This window comes from Phyllostomus discolor, chromosome 1 (genome assembly GCF_004126475.2).
Source record: "Phyllostomus discolor isolate MPI-MPIP mPhyDis1 chromosome 1, mPhyDis1.pri.v3, whole genome shotgun sequence".
Lineage (NCBI taxonomy): Eukaryota > Metazoa > Chordata > Mammalia > Chiroptera > Phyllostomidae > Phyllostomus > Phyllostomus discolor.
The window spans coordinates 29,905,421-29,919,063 of record NC_040903.2 but is presented as its reverse complement, the minus strand read 5'-3'; positions in this window follow the sequence as shown (position 1 = coordinate 29,919,063).

Sequence of the window (13,643 nt, the reverse complement as noted above, 5' to 3'; positions counted from 1 at the left end):
CATAATGATAAACATAATGTCTTCCACTCAGGGCCAAGGTCAGGTATGTATATGGCCCATTACAATAAAGTTGTGTTCCCTGAGTTCAGGTTTCTCACCTGTAATGTAACCTGGCTCTCCTCACATGGCTGCATGGGAGTTGGAGCTTGGAACCAATGCAAATGCTGATATTCTGGCTACTAACTGTTGGTGAGAAGGACGTACAGTTCTTTTTCTCTAACACAGAAATTTTGTGTCTCCTGCCAGAATCCATGAAACTGTGGCAAGCTAACTTGTTAACCTGCAAGTTGGGTAAAATACCTGGGTTCCCTAGGTTACCCTAGCTCCTGTTTTGCGTTCTTTACCAAGACACACCTGTACCTTGGCCCTTTGGTTTCCTGAGAGAAGCCTGTGTCGACATCATAAATCTCCCTTTTATTTAGGCTTCAATGGGCTTCTGTTACTTATAATCAAAATAGCCCTGATACAGCCAAGAAAATCTGTTTCTTTCTGAAAATCAAACAATAGGGGGAAATAGGCAAGTGGTGTTCTAAGTGCTTTCATTCAACACCTCCTTGCTGAGCCGCTGTGCCGTTCCAGGTATCCTGCTGAATGCAGGCTGGGGCTGCATAGTAAGCAGCGTCTGGTTCACAGCCTTCAGTGCTCATAAGAGAAGCAGCCGAAAATATCAGTGAATCAACACATAATCGCTGCAAATTGTGAGAAATGCTGTGAAGAAAACAAAAGAGGGATAAGGGGAGAATAAAAAGGGAGGCAACCTTACAAGGCGTGATCGGAGAAGGTGACTTCTGAGAGAGGCCTCTTTAAGTTGAAAGGTCAAGGAGGAAAAGGCAAAGGACTGGAACAAATGGAAGGGACCATAAGTGCCAAAGCCTTGAGATGGAAAGGTCTTAGGTAATGTTAGCACTGAGAGAAAAATGTGAAAAAATGTAGTGAGTGAGGGGGAGAAAGCCAGGTGGTGCAGCGGGGACTCAGGCAGAAGCCAGATTACTCTGGGCCAGGCAGACCATGGTTAAGGAATTGGGGTTTATTCTACGCACAACGGGAAGCTATTGAACATTTCAAGCACCTGAGTGACAGGACCCCACTTACATTCAAGAAGATGAGTTTTACTGCCGTGTGGAGGCTGGGTTGGAGGGAAGCCAAAGTGGAAGCAGAGAGGCCAGTGAACAGGCTGTTGCTTTGTCTGGGAGAGAAATGACGGTGGCTGAGACCAGGTGGTGGCAGAGAAGATAGAGAATGGGGGTTCTGTGTGCTGAGGAGATGGGGACTGTGGGTGTGGGTGAGGGGTAGCAACTTGGGAGAGTGGCGGGGGCCAGGGAGATTGGAGGCTGTATAAATCAAGGTGGCCCTTTGGGGCTGCATTTACCATGATATTTCTGTGTGATACCCAGTGGTGGATATTACATCACTCATGGGAGATGGGACCCTAGAGTCAGATGCAAGATCTAAGTTGGAGGTAGAAATGTGGGGGTCGTCAGCATATACATGGTATTTGGTCCCAGGAGCCTAATCCTCAGGCTGCTTTCGGCTTCTTCTCTTTCTCGGCCTCGGTGCCTGCCCTCCCCTAGTCAGGACACACAGAAACTCCTGGATCTCCTGCAAAGCACCCACAGACCGTGAAGACCCTGGACACCATCTTCAGAGTTCTCCCTGCCTGACGGAGTTGCCATTACTGTTTTTTCTACTATGGCTGCTCTATGTGGGTGAGGGACTTCCCCCAGGCAGCCTTCCCTTGGAGACCCTGACGGAACGCAGCCTTTGCTTTCAGCCTCCACCTCAACCTACCTGAAGGGTCCCTCCTGACATCATTTAATGTGGTAAGATCCTGGATCCTTTTACAGGTTTATAACCTTCCATGTTCACGTCTGTAAACTGAAATAACATTCCCTCCCTACTCCTCCAAGCAGAAGTGTCTTTGGATAAAGACTCTTTTTTAAAACCATAACGTTCACCCATTTTAGATGTACGATTCAATGAGTTAGAGTCCGTGTACAAAGTTGTGCAACCATCGCCACCGTCTAATTTTAGATTATTTTTATCACCCCCTAAAAATCTCTCGTGCTCAGCTGCAGTCACTCCTTGTTCCCTCCCCTGAAGCTCCAGGCACACATGGATCTATTTTTAGCACTTTTTTTTGCCTTTTCTAGACACTTCATATAAATGGACTCATACAGTATGTGTTCTTTTGTGTCTGGCTTCTTTCACCAAGCATCATGTTTTTGAATTTTATCCAAGTTGTAGCTTATATCAGCATGTTATTCTTTTTAACTGCTGAATTTCCTTCTATTGTATAGATAAACCACATTTTGTTTATGCTTTCACTTATTGATGTCTGTTTGGGTTGATTTTGGATGTTATGAATAATTCTGTAGAAATAAAATTCTTATTCACCAACCTCACCAAGATGTTGAAAGAATTGCTTAATTTTTAAAAATTGGGGGTTAAGGTGTTATAATTTGGGATGATTTTCCCTCTATTTTGCAATTTTCTAGAAATTTGTCTTACACTGAGTGTCTAGTTTAAAAAACAAATTTCATTAATTTGACTTAAAATGTATCTTGAAATAGTTCAGCCATACACTAAGCTTTCACAAAAGCATAAGAAGCATAATAACTGTCATGCATCAACCACAGCTCAAGAAATATTAGCCTTCTGTGCAGGAGATAATGTCTCTCATGATTTGTATTTCATTCCCATTCATGTATCCATACTTTCACTAACATACACACATTCAGACACGATGTAGTGGTTTTGCATAATTTCAGACGGACTACACTCTGTATGACAAATAGTGGTACCATGTGTTCTTCTCAGTACTTTAGTACTCATTTTCATTTTCACAATAACCAGATGAAGTAGAAACAATTATTATCCCTACCTTACAGATAAGGAAACAGAGGCTAATAGAGGTTAAGGGACTGGCCAAGGTCACACAGTTAGTAGGTAGCAAAGGTGGGTTCCAATTAATTCAGCAGTTTCAAGGGCTGTTATTCTGTGTTCCTGTGCAGTCTGCTTCCCCCCTCCATGTTATATTTGTGAGATTCTCCAACAGTGACAATATGTAGTCTTAGTTCATTCCTTTTCATTACTGTATGGTATTCTGTTCAATAAATAGGCTGTGATACATTTATCCATTCTACTATACTGGAAGCATATTCTCATCCAGTCTCCCTGTGCACATGTGCAATAGTATCTCCATGGTATATAGCCATATTTTGCCATGTATAATGTGCACCAGGATTTTGTGCATATTATACACTGGTTTATTATACCCATTATTATACCCATGGTATGTAATCATTATACCCATATATAATGTGCATTATTTTTCCCTCAAAAATTTGGGCAAAAAGTGCACATTATACATGGCAAAATACAGTACCTACAGGAGGAATTTCTAGCTCACATGTTATGTGTATCTTCAAATTAACTGGATATTTCCAATTATTCTTCAAAATAGTTATTACATTATTGTACTTTTAAGAAATCAGTTTGTAAAAATATTCTGCTGTCCATGGTTACAATATATGAAATAAGAAAATACTCCCCTAAAAGGACAAGAAAGTGACAATAGAAGCTAAAACAGAATAGTAAAGTAACCCCAATCTGCCACTTATAAATTCCTTCCCCTGAGCACCTGCAACAGAGGTGAAACACAGAATGTCTCTACTCTCAACTTAACTTTCCTTCTAAGCTATAGTCTACTCTCAGATCTTTCCTAAAAAATATGAGTGTGATATAGCACTATAATTATTAAAATCCCTGAATTTCTTCTCAAGGGGTGAATTACATTAAAGTGGAGTTCCTGCACAATCCAGTGTTTATTGACCTCTCTCTCCCTTTAGTACTGTTATAGGTTGCTTTTTTCTTTTTAAAGATTTTATTTATTTACTTTTAGAGAGAGGGGAAAGGAGGGAGAAAGAAAGGGAGAGAAATGTCCATGTGCCAGAAAAACACTGAAAAATTGCCTCTTGTGTGCCCCCAACCAGGGACCTGGCCCACAACCCAGGCGTGTGCCCTGACAGGGAATGGAACTGGCGAACTTCCGGTTTGTGGGATGACGCCCAACCCACTGAGCCACACCAGTCAAGGCTGTGCTAGGTTTCTTCTCTGCAAATCTAAAATTTGCTGTTTTATCTTCATTCACAAATATGGAGTATTAAAGAATTGACACTCTATTTCATATACAGATACAGATAGAATATGGAAGTATAAATGTCAAGTAAGTTTTCTCAGTGAAGAACAATGATAAAAATGTAAGAAAATAAATTTGATAATTAAAATGCATGTAACTTTAAAAAAATTAACAGTGCATATGTAAATTGGGATTACAAGGAATACAAGCAAACTTTGGAATACTCTTTAAATCTTTTTTGAATTTGTTAATTTTCTAAAGAGAGAATGAGAGGGAGAGAGAGAGATGTGTTGTTCCACTTGTCCATGCATTCATTGATTGGTTCCTGCATGTGCCCTGACTGGGGATGGAACCCGCAATCTTGGCACATCTAGATGACGTTCTAACCAACTGAGCTACCCGACCAGGGCCTGAAATATGGTGTTTGAACGATTTTACCTTATGATTCCTCTCAAAAGCTTTCTCCCTCATACATTTAATGTGGAATCATATGCAGTTTGCTTCTAAATTAGGAGTGCTACACCTCTCCCTTTGCAGCTCAGGGGGACATCAAGGATGAGGCCTTTCAGGTATAGAGAAGGGGGTGGGGTCCATAGGGGCAGAGGGTGGGAGAAGAGAGAGATCCTTCAGAATACAAGCTCATGAAAGGTGGTAAACTTTACACTTTTATTTTTCCTGCCAGCTAGGTGCCTTAATCCATTTGTCTTGGCACTCCCTTCTCCACGCTGTCTGAAGCTGCCTTCCTTTCTCCTGTGCGTGTCTTCTTTCATCAGTCTCTCCTCCTTTTGTCCTGTGGTGGGTGGCAGGACAGGATCTACAATGTGGGTGTTCCCTTCTTGTATCCCTTCTTTTACTCTATTCCCCGTCCCTAAAGAAAATACATTCTTGCAGCTCACAGATACTTTCTGCCCTCCCTGGTGTACCTTACAGAGCAGGAATTGCAAAATCAAACGTTTGTAGGGTGAGAAAAATAATCGAGTGAGGAAGTGGGCAGGGATCATGGAGAGCTGGAGGGATGCCCTCTGAGAGGGGGTGGCTGCTACCCAGCTCCAGTTGCTTCTTTCCATGGGAAATGGGACTGCACTGTTCCTAGGTCTGCTGATGTTTCAAAACAGATGGAAATCCATGTTTTTTTTGTGAAATTTCCCCATTAATGTTGGCAATAATTCAGTGAAGATGACAGCAACATTCCACAACTCAAACAACACTCTACAACTAATGCAAAACTAAACTAGAGGGTGGGATGTGACTTGTGGGAGGCCATTTTGGTTCTTCTACTTTAAGTAGAGTTTTGTCTAGACCAGCTTGATTCCCAGATTGTTTGCAGAATTGAAAAATGAGTAGAAAGAAGCAACATCAGAAAGGTCAACTAAAATACACAAGGCCCTAACCAGGCAGGGTAAGATGATCTAGCTAATGTGAAGAGCTGGGAGACAGCGCAGGCGAGAGGAAGAGGGGTTCTGGAGTTGGGCCGTCCAGGTGTGGACAGGGGTTGGGCTGTGGGTGTGGGGCTCCAGAGACATTCTAAAAGGGAGAACCTTCTCAGTGTGAAGGTGAAAGAGGAAAGAGCATGAATCACTGTGAGTGGATACGAAGCATAAATAGGATCCCATTTAATATTCTTTAGAGAAATTAAAGGTTGGATTTTTTTTTATTATTCAGGTTTGGGCTTTTAAAATGTGACTTCTGGAGACCAGGTCCCTTTCAGCCCTGGGAGTTAGTAGGAATAAGATTCTAGGTTGTAGACAACATCATTGGTAGTTTATCATTGGTAACAGCTCTGGGTAGTTTAGGAAGAAAACAAATGGCCTGGAAGAATGTTGTCAGGGACATTGGAGAAGCAGGCTCAGAAAATGACCAGGAGTTAAGGGGACTCAGCAGCCTGGCACACAGACCACACCACCGGAACAGTCTGCTTATCTCGTCACAGCTGGACACTCACTGCCGCACCCTTTGACTCTGTTTTCACTGCTGTCACTCACTCCACTGGACACTGGATGCTGCCACCAACAACAAAATTGATGCTGTAGTATACTGTCCTTGCGTCTCCATATCAAGACTCAGGGTTCTGAATATGCATCTTCCAAATGGCTGGCCTTAGGTCCCATGTCTGTTCCTTCGCTGTGAGGAACCTGGGAGAACAAGTTCCAGTTCTTTTTAGCTTCTTTAGTGGGAGGCAGAAACTGCCTCCTGCCAAAATTCAGGCAATGGCAGCTTTTCCAAACAGGGAGTTTATTTGTATCATTAAGTCTTGGGGAGCCATATATCTACTACAGAACTTCATTACAGGTAGTAGTACATTGTGTGAAAGGATGATCAGGAGATGGCCAGTATATCTGTCAGGATAGGATTTGTTATGCTGCAGTAACAAGTGACTACAAAATCTTGGTGGCTTGCAGAAACAAAGGTTTTATTTTTCACTCATGTCCATTACAGATGGTCTATCTTGTCTTTACCTTAGGACCCAGGCGGATGAAGCAGCCTCTGCCTGGAAAACTGTGGATCTCATAGCAGGGGGAAAAAAGGAGTAGCAGAGCACACTCTGACTGTTAAAATTTATGCTTGGAAGTGACAAACATAACTTCTGCTCACATATTGCTGGCCGAAACAAATCATGTATCCAAACTGATATCTGTGGGGTAGGGAAACATGATATAACCCCTTTGCCCCACAAGGAGGGGCAATGAATGTTTTTGAAAAAGAATAAAGTCATTATTAGGGAAGGGGCAAGGTATGCAAGGTAATGGAAATGAGCAAATTAGAGGCAAAAAATACAGTGGTGTTTGGGCAGTGACCATAAATAGCTTGCTATTAACGAAGTGTAAGGCTCAAGACAGGAGAAAGTAAGAGATGAAGCAGTGGTGACAGCTGGGGAATAGATCAGCAGATCCTTGTCTTCAAGATAAAGAGTTTGATCCTTATTCTGTAGGCAATTAGGCATCCTTGAGGATATTGAAACAGGAAGATGAGATGGCTAGACTTGTGATTTGGACTGATTACTCTAGATGAAGGATGATTTGAGAGACATCTGTTAGGAGGCTGCTGCCTTTATTCAAGTGAAGGATGACAGGCTGAACTGGGGAAGCTAACAGGGGCGAAGAGGTGGTGACAGAGGGGAGGCAGAGTGGCTGGGTTTGTTGATTCATCAGATGTGAAGGGTGGGAGAAAAGGAGGGAGGGAGGATGTTGCAAAGTGTCCAGTCTGGACAATTCAGTTCCCTTTACCTTCCTCTCAAATGATAAAGCTGAGTGTCCAACATCGGCACAGCATAGTAGAATTTAGGATCTTCTGTTTCCTTAACTGTATACAAAGAACAAGGCTAAGGGCTCCCCAGAAAATGAGGATGGCTGAATATCATTATTTCCTAGTGCAGAGGATAGAAATTTGAGACGAATGCTCTTCCCCAAGAGGCTGCTCAACCTCTCCTTTTCATTTATTCCCCTTTTTATCATCTGATTCTTACTGCTAACTCCATCCTTTAAGGCAGTGTTGTCGGAGTAAGGGAGACACCTTCACACGTGGCCGATGGCAGTGTGAATGAGAGCGTGCATTTTGGCAAACGATGTGGCAGAATGTTCTAAGAGCTCAGTTGTATTCATAGACGGTGGCCAGAGAGTCTACATTTGGTAATCCAACATAAGAAAATAATTATCAATGAGAACAAATATTTATGTACACAAGTGCTTTTTCCAGCAATAGTTATAATTGCAAAAAACAGGAAACCTCCCCCATGTAAAAATTAGAACGCTGTTAGGAGATGTTTATGTTTTCATTCATGATGTTCTCAAAGAATTTTAAGTGAATTAGAAGAAAGATTACATAATAATGTAAGAAAAAACAGGATATAAAAGTAAATACCTATTATATTAAGTTTGTTTTATAAAAATATAGAACAAACTAGAAGAAATTACATCAGAGAGTTTTGTTATTGTGGGGACTTCTGTTTTCTGTTTTTACTTTTTATTTTCCCCAAATTTCTAGAATGTAATAATTTTTTTAACAATCAGAAGAAAAGGCATTTTCCCAACGCTACCCCACCTCTACCTCATAGATCAACTCCAAGGTGATAAGGAAAGGTTGTTGACAATGTGAAACAGTGAGAAGGCAGCAGGTACAGTTAACCAGACTCCTGCAGCGAATTCCTAGAAAAGTGAGTGCTGTATCAAACGGAGCTGCCCTCACTTACCCAGAGAAGCTCGGTAATTAGTTAGTAGCTGATAAATGCTCAATGTAATACCTGCCAGAAGAGCAGAGAAGAGCTGAGCTTTTGACTTTGCCCTTAGCATGTAGATTGGGAGCCAGAAGATACTGAGCCACCAGTGAGGCTGAACTGACAGATGTGGCCTTTCACCTTCTGCCATGCCTCCATCCGTCAATCAGAACAGCTCTGCCATGTGAACATCACTCCACCTTGTGGGTCAGGACCAAGGTTTACCTCTTCACATCCAGCTTGGGGCCTTCTGAATAATCATTAGGAAGAGAGCAAGCATGCCCTAGGGAATGTGTGGCTCTTTAACCATAGTTAATAAGGTCCTTAATAATTGGTCATCAGTGGAAAAATACTAGAGAAAGAGGGAGAAAGAATACATAAGATACCTCAATTACATCAATGATTTGCTGGCAGTGAGTACAGTTTTCCCAGTTATACAAACACCTAGAAAGAGCACAGAGAAGGAGCTAGATTCAGGAAATATTTAGGAGGCAGGATAATCAGAGCTGGAGGTTGGTCATATGTGCATAGTGAGGGGAAATAGGAACCACGAATGCCTGGGGACCATCTGGAGTCACGGGGACTAAAATGGTGTGCTTGGCAGTTGTGGTGGGGCCACGGCTGAGGAGGTAATGGATGGATTTGGTTTGGTGATGTCAGCCAAGGAGATGGAGCAGATGGCTCACTTTACCTGGATACTGGTTACATGCAGGGAAAATAAGTCTATTAATGACGGTGGGAGACAATGTATTTGTCAGAGAAGGGAGTGCAACTACAAAAAGGGAGTAGACAGAATAAACTGTGTGGTATTGGGTTGGGATTACAGGTATTGATGTGAACTCATGGTTGTTCTAATATATAGGTAAATAGATATCGATGGTGGAATAGATACAGGTATAGATATAGATATATTTCCTGGCTCTTTTTGGCATGAGGCCTGCAAGCAATGACACCCTGTCACAAAGAGCAAACTCAGCACCCAGATCTTGGTTCCTACCTATCTTACTAACGGGAACCAGAGTTCTCTGGATACATTGCCCATTGTAGGGCTGTGCCAAGGAAAGTACAAGACGGGTCTGAAACATCTTCTTGTTCTAGAACAAAGGAGTTCTCAAAGTACATTGGGAACATGTTAAAAAACACAGGATTCAACCAAAGGGCCTCCCACTTGCCAAATATAGGACAACATGAGCATCAAAATAAATCATATTACTGATGTATTATAAACCATTGAACAAAATAGGAATCCATGAGTCTATACTGATATAGAGAAATGAATAAATAAATGGAAAGCTGTCCTTTATGGTAGAATGGCAGCCAGTTAATGAAAAAGGAATAATTGAATCTGAAGATTACCATTTGGTAAAAACCATTGTAATAATTGACTCAGGCAAAATAGTGGGTGAAAGTTTGATGAAAGAAAGGATATTTACATAATATCAAAGTATTACCCACAAAATACTTAGGAATTGCATGTTAATAACTATGAAGTATTCATTAATTACCTCTGCAGTAGAGAAACAAAATGAGAAAAATTAATTTTACCGATAAGAAGACACATTGACATTGTGTGCCTCCGGAAATGACACGCTGAGGACCCAGCATCACCTTTGGAACACTGCTGACTTGAATCTAATCCTGAGGAACCACCAAACAAACCCAAATTGAAAGTCATAGTCTGTGGCTATCCCACACCAAATGCACCCAATCTTGTCTGAAAGTCATTTAAAGCATGAGGCCTGCAAAAAAACTGATATTATAAAAGACAAGGGAAATCTGAGAAACTTTCCTGATTTTGGTAAGTATGCTATTATTTTGTAGAATAGTGCCCTTGTTTATAAGGCCAATGGGCATCATGTCTATAAATTACTTTTAAATGGGTTAGAAATGATACATAATTTATATCTCATATATTTATACATGTGCGGCAATGAGAAAGGGAGGGGAAGAGAGAGAAAGGTAAAATGTTAGTAAGTAGGAATCCTGGGTCTTGGGTGAAGGGTATACAGAATTTCTTTGTACTATTTTCTATCATTTTGATCTCAAACTAAAAAATTAGAGAATGCAGCTGTTGAATATTTAAAAACATATTCTTCAGGAAAAAATACCCTCGACACAGTATCGGAGGTAGCTGTTACTAAATGAACTGAAGAAGGTAAGCCAGGCGGGGAGACAGCAAGCTGCAGAGTCGTATTTCCAGTGTCCACCTGGTGCACCGGCCAGAAAGCGGATACGGCTGCCTGGGTCCGGTTGACAGCTCCGTGGTGAAACTATTCTAGCGCCAGTGCCCAGTGCCCTTCTCCCGTGGGGCGAGAGGAGCAACAGGAGAAATGTAGCTGCGTAACAGAACACTCAAAGGCCAGTAAGCACCATCTAGTGGCAAGAAAGTGATTTCCCCCATTGTTCAAGAGTTGTCAAATTCAAATGGCTTCGGCCATTGTCCATGCCCACCAGTAGGTGTGGGAGTCTCCAAAGTTCCACGTCTTCACCGTGTTTACCAAGCCTGCTAAGGGTACACTTACAAAGTTTTGTCATTTCAGTAAGTATGGAATGGTGTTTCCTATGACCTTGTGGGCATGTTTGCAGGCTTGGTTAAAATATAGGTTTATTTATTCAGACAACAATACTTCATGCACAACACGGGATACCTCCTATTGTATCACATCAGGAGGAACACAAGGCTGGATGTCAATCAATATGTTCAAATGTGGTTGACATGATCCATGGGAACATATAAAAATAAAGTTCCTCATCAACCTTTCACCTAATGGTTTTGGCAACTATTGATCATACGGCCCTAAAAGTCCCCCATGCTCCTCTTATTCTTCCCTTCCAGCCTTTTCCCCTGGAACTTCTGGCAACCACTTATCTTCTTACTGTCTTCATAATTTAGCCTTTTCCATAATATCATATAGTTCAAATAACATAGTATATAGCCTTTTCATATTTGCTTCTGTCACTTAGCAATATGCATTTAAGTTTCCTTCATGTCGTTTTGTGGCTAGTTTTGGAAGAAACTGCTAAATTGTCTTCCAAAGTGGCTGTACCATTTTATATTCCCACCAGAAATGATTGAGGTCCTTTTGTGCCACATGCTCCCCAGCATTTGTTGTCAGTGTTTTGGGTTTTAGCCATTATAATATGTGTGTGCTGACATGTCGTTGTTTTAATTTGCAATTTCTTAATGACATGTAGTTCTGAGCATCTTTCCAAATGTTTATTTGCCATCCTCTACTCCCTTTTTTTAAAAAAAATTTCACTATAGGTAACCACTTTTTATTGGTTTTGGATTTTCCTTCTATTGTTATTAAAACACACACACATTTATAATCCCCTTCCTTGCACAGAAAGGAGCATGCTGTGCACGCTCCTTAGCATTCCATAGCATTTTACATAGCGTTCTTTTTTTTTTTTAATCCTCACCTGAGGACATTTTTCATTGCTTTTCAGAGAGAGAGGAAAGGGGAGAAGAAGGAGAGAGAGGAACAGTGATGCGAGAGAGAAGCATTGACTGGTTGACTCCCATACCCAGACCGGGGACTGAACCCACAATACAGGCATGTGCTCTCACCAGAAATTGAACCCACAACCTTTCAGTTATGGGACAATGCTCCCACTAACTGAGCCACACCAGCCAGGGCTACGGAGCATTGTTTACATTAGCATAGGCCTTCATATGGATGGATTGTTGTTTCTTAAACCAGGACATTTGGATGGTTTCCAATCTTTTCCAAATAATACTACAATGAATAACTTTCTGCACACATCATTTCATATTTCTGCCTGTATATCTTTGAAATAAATTTATAGAAGGTGATTATGGTGTCCAAGGTTAAATTGCATATGTAATTTTGCTACACATTGTCAGATTCTCCTATTCCATTTCTGCCATTCCTAGCTGCAATGTATAAAATGTCTGTTTTCCTGTAGATTTTCCAATAAAATGTTTTGTCAAACTCAAATATTTTTGCCAACATGATAGATGAAAAACTCTAATGTTCAACATTTTAGTACATGGAATTTTATTCTATTCTTAATTATATATTTTTATGCATCTAAAAATTTAATTAAACAAGCTAACATAAGGATTTCTTTTTAAAGTAAATAGGCTTTCTATTTTGGTCTTAGAAGAAATATAGCACTTTTATTGATAATCTAACTATTGATTAAAGAACTAGAGTGATCTACAACTAGAATGGGAAAGAAATCTCAGAGACCAAAGAATCAGATTCTATCATTGAGTAAATTAGATTCTTGTGCTCAAAGAAGCCAGATAATTAACTTCGGGTCATATGATTAATGAAAAACAAGCTCACTTTTAACTATAGCTAAATAGATTGCAGTCACTATGTAAAAATTATGGAGAATGTTATCCAAAAACAAAACCAAGGACAAAACAAGTGGGAGGCATAACACTCATAACAATTACACTGTGTTTAAATGGTACAGGAAGTAGAATGTACTGCATCAAAGCCAAGACCCTGGAGGGACTGCTGCTGTGTTTCTGAGCAATTCTGGAAGGTGATGTAAACTGTGAAACTCAAGGTCGCTTGGCTCTGACAGTTTTATTAATTAATTACCTTTCTGCTTTTTCAACTTTACAGAATAGATCAGTTAATGGGCTTCTATCAATAGCTCCCAAATTTATGATATGGAATCTGTAGGCCTATCTGTTAGACATTCTCTGTCAGTCTTACTATGACAGAGTTGTTTGCAATTCTTGAGAGCAGAGTATGAAGAACTATCTTTTTGAATTGGATTATTCTTATGAAATAGCAAGATGAGACTGCAATGTTTTAACAGTTTTATTCTCATATGGCATAGATAAAGTATTTTCTATTAAATTTGCATTCTGAGGCTTCTTAACAAGAGAAGTAAGTTGGAAAAAATTACTCAAAATCTCCAATTTTTCAGTGATGCCATTCATAGCAAGAAAAATAATTTCTGGTCCAGGATCAAATTTAATGCAGTATCCCAAACTGTGTTTAGTTGCCCTGTTGCTTTAAGTCTTCTTTCACCTGGAATAATTCCTCATACATTGACGTTTATGAAGTAGCAGGCAAGTTACTTTGTGAACATCCCTCAATTTGGGTTTGTCTGATGTTCCCTCATGCTTAGACTCAGGCTATGCACTTGGAGTGGGGCGAACATACATGTGATGCTGTGTTCTCAGCGCACTGGGCATCATTGTACGTGACAGTGGTGGGTCCCTGTAGTCAGGATGTTAACTTCAATTAGTTGTGCTAAAGTGATGTCTCTTTGGTTTCTCCGCTGTGAAATTACTATTTTTCCCTT